Genomic DNA, 3,500 nt, shown 5'->3' on the forward strand with positions numbered 1-3,500 from the left:
GCTTTACACTTTTTAGACCATTATTTTGAACTATCTTCACCTACGTTTTTTACTCTAGCAAAATTTGATATAAACAGAAATTACACTAAAATATATATTAAATTTATAAGTGTACATGCATATGAACTTGTCAAACCATTTGTATGCCTTTGACTCTTGTTTGGTATCACATGCTTTTAATACAAAAACACTTTAGAATAATATACGTTTAGTGTGACAAGTCTTTATTTTTTCTAGTTTATCTATTTTTGCTATAAAATCCTTTCAATTGTTTCGTCTATGTAACTCCCAACTAATTTGTGAGGCTAAAGTAGAGAAAAGTTTGTTTAACGAACTAAAAAAAATTGGCTAGTAGATTGGGTGAGATATATGTTAGGACAATGGAGAAGACTAAAGAGGTACATTAATGTTAATTGATTTTTTATTAGTTTCTTATTATGTTTTTTATATAGTTTTTGGATTTATTTTGTATTATTTTCTACTTTGATTATATTATTTTATTTATCATTGAATATCATTCTATTTATTTTCTCTGATATCTAAGCAAGTTTAAAGTATGCAGATATCTATATTTCAAGAAAAATTACCAATTTATTTGATTAGAAAATTCTTTAAGTAGCCATATTTTATAGCTTTTAAAATTTTTATTTTACTAAATTGTTTATGACTTTTTGAGAGACAACTTCTTTAGAGAATAAATTTGTGATCTCATCTATTTCATTAATTATGGTGCTCTACTTATATTTACTCAATATTAAAAATGTACTTCCAGATACTAATATTGGGGTAGATGTGATATATATGGGGAAAATTTATACTAATGTTATGCTATTTACTATTGAAAAATATACTTCCAGATACTAATATTGGGGTAGATGTGGTATATATGGGAAATTTATACTAATATTGGGTAGACGTGGTATAGATGGGAAAATTTTTGAGGATACAGATTCGAGTAAAGCACATTGCATGTGTGAGAGGTCATGGGATAACAATCTGACTAATTTCTTGGTTTCATCTTGTATTTTTTTTTATTGGTATTGTATTACAAATAAGTGAGATAGTGAATTTTAGGTTTACATATTTAGTGGGTTGTGAGTCCCTAATTTTAAGAAACAAATTATTTTTTTTAATATCTCTAACTTGCTAACCGATATGAGCATATAAATTTTACCTATATCTTTTGGGATCTTTCTTTATCTTTTGAGTCTTATTTGGAATTTTCTTTAATATCTTATATAAATTTTATCGACATCGTTTGGGGTGTTTCATTTATCAGCCTGTAAATTTTACCGATATCCTTTTGGGTGTTTCATTTATACTATTTGGAATCCTATTTGGAATTTTTTTAATATCTCTAACTGGTCCACTGCTTTTTATGTTATCAATGATTTCTATTTGGAATCATATTTAGAATTTTTTTAATATCTCTAACTTGTCCACTGCCGTTTATGTTATCTATGAGTTCTATTTGGAATCTTATTTAGAATTTTTTTTAATATCTCTAACTTGCCAACAGATATGAGCTGCAATTGTTTTTAATATCTCTCGCAAAATATGAGCACATATGAGCATATAAATGTTAACCATATCTTTTGGGGTGTTTGGTAGATGGATGTTTTTGAAAAGGATAAAATTTAGAAAGTACTACAAAAAATAGATAAAAAACGTATAGCTTTAGAGAGGGAAAATGATAAAATTTAGAACGTAGTAAAAACAAATTAGATAAAAACTTTTAGGGCTTCAGAGAGAAAAAATTGTATAGAGAATAAAGCTTGGTGGGATATTGAGTTATGTGTCTCTAATTCTTTCAAGTACCTTTAATTTTTTTTCTTTAATAGTTCTATTAAGTAAGTGCGTTGTGATTTTTGTTCTTTAATAGTGAAACACATCGATTGTCTGTACTCGTGGATTTTTTGTTTTTTAATAGTGCAAAACATCGATTGTTTTCATCCATAAATGTAGTCGAACACGTAAATACTAGTGTTCTATTTTTTGTTTTTTATTTTCTGCTTTATTTTTCGTGCTTTTTGCTTGTTTTATTTTTCTCATCTTGTATTTGTCAAAAATGAACCCATCCTACACTTAGTTTAAAAGGCAATGAGCTTATTCTCTAAGATGTTCTATTAGAATACTTTAAATCTCCATTGTCTTTGCAATAATTGGAATATGGGATATTCTCGTCTTAATTATAACACTTCGAATATCATTGTCTTTGTTGATCAGAGTATATAGATTAGGTTCCTATCATCACTAGCTCAAAAGACCATTTATGTCAAGAGGAAATGGAAGGTAAGAAATTCCAGCTAGACCAAACAAAGGCAACTAGAGAATGCGAAATAAGAAAAGAAAGGCAAACAAAAAAAAAGGTGGAGAGAACTATGCAGAAAGAGAGAAAATAAATGCAAACAGAGAAGACAAACGCAAATAGAGAATGTAAAAAATAAATGCAAAGACAGAAAGCATAACTGCAAAAAGCAACTAGAGAATGCGGAATGAAAAAAAAAGGCAAACATAAAAAAGGGGAGAGAACAATGCAAAAAGAGAGAAAATAAATGCAGAGATAAGACATAAACGCAAAGAGAGAATATAAAAAATAAATGCAAAGAGGGAAGGTATAAATGCAAAGAGAGAATGTAAAACAGAAAAAATGGATGGAACCAAGTTCTACCAAAAACTACAACCAACCTAAAGTTATCATCTAAATTCAAAATCGCATACTCTATCACTTTTTCATATTTTTAAATACATATTAACTTTGAGTATCACTTCTTTCTTTCTACCATTTTTTATAGCTTATGAGAACTTTTTCATTCCAATTTTAAAAATTATTTTTAATTGGGACCGTCTTTCTTCTAATCAAAAGATTATATGAAATTATTAGTATTATTCAAATTAAAGATTATGTGAAATTATTCGTATTATTCAAATCTTACGTGAAATCTCCCCATTTAATGCGCATTGGCACATCTTCCCTATTCAAATTTTATGTAAATAGTTGTACTGAGTCTCAAGTTGACTTTCACCTATCTCTCTCGGAAGTACATATCTTAAATTATTAGTATTATTCAAATTAAAGATTATGTGAAATTATTCGTATTATTCAAATCTTATGTGAAATCTCCCCATTTAATGCGCATTGGCACATCTTCCCTATTCAAATTTTATGTAAATAGTTGTAATGAGTCTCAAGTTGACTTTCACCTATCTCTCTTGGAAGTACATATCTTATCTCTCTTATCATCTTCTTACTATATCATTTCACATCTTCCAAAAGGACGTAGGTTAGAAATCATGCTATCTCATCTTACCAAATGAAATCTTCTCTTCTATTAAGTGGTTTACATAGAAACCTCTCTCACCAATTTCTTACGATATCATTTCATATAGAAATCTCTCTCACCAATTTCTTACTATATCATTTCGCATCTTGAAAAAGGAGGTAAGTTGGTTTACATAGAAACCTCTCTCACCAATTTCTTATTATATCATTTCGCATC

General features: G+C 28.1%; 1 long non-coding RNA gene across 1 annotated transcript; it reads left to right on the forward strand.

The window, feature by feature from the left end:
• Positions 1-281: 281 nt before the first annotated feature.
• LOC148783902 (uncharacterized) lies at positions 282-2,900 on the forward strand. The gene is made up of 2 exons (XR_016058226.1): positions 282-398; positions 2,227-2,900. It is a non-coding gene; the product is annotated as an uncharacterized LOC148783902 (long non-coding RNA).
• The last annotated feature ends 600 nt before the right edge of the window (positions 2,901-3,500 follow it).

This window comes from Amborella trichopoda, chromosome 1 (genome assembly GCF_054954075.1).
Source record: "Amborella trichopoda isolate Santa Cruz 75 chromosome 1, AtrichopodaSantaCruz75HAP2 v2.0, whole genome shotgun sequence".
In the NCBI taxonomy this organism is placed as follows: Eukaryota; Viridiplantae; Streptophyta; class Magnoliopsida; order Amborellales; family Amborellaceae; genus Amborella; species Amborella trichopoda.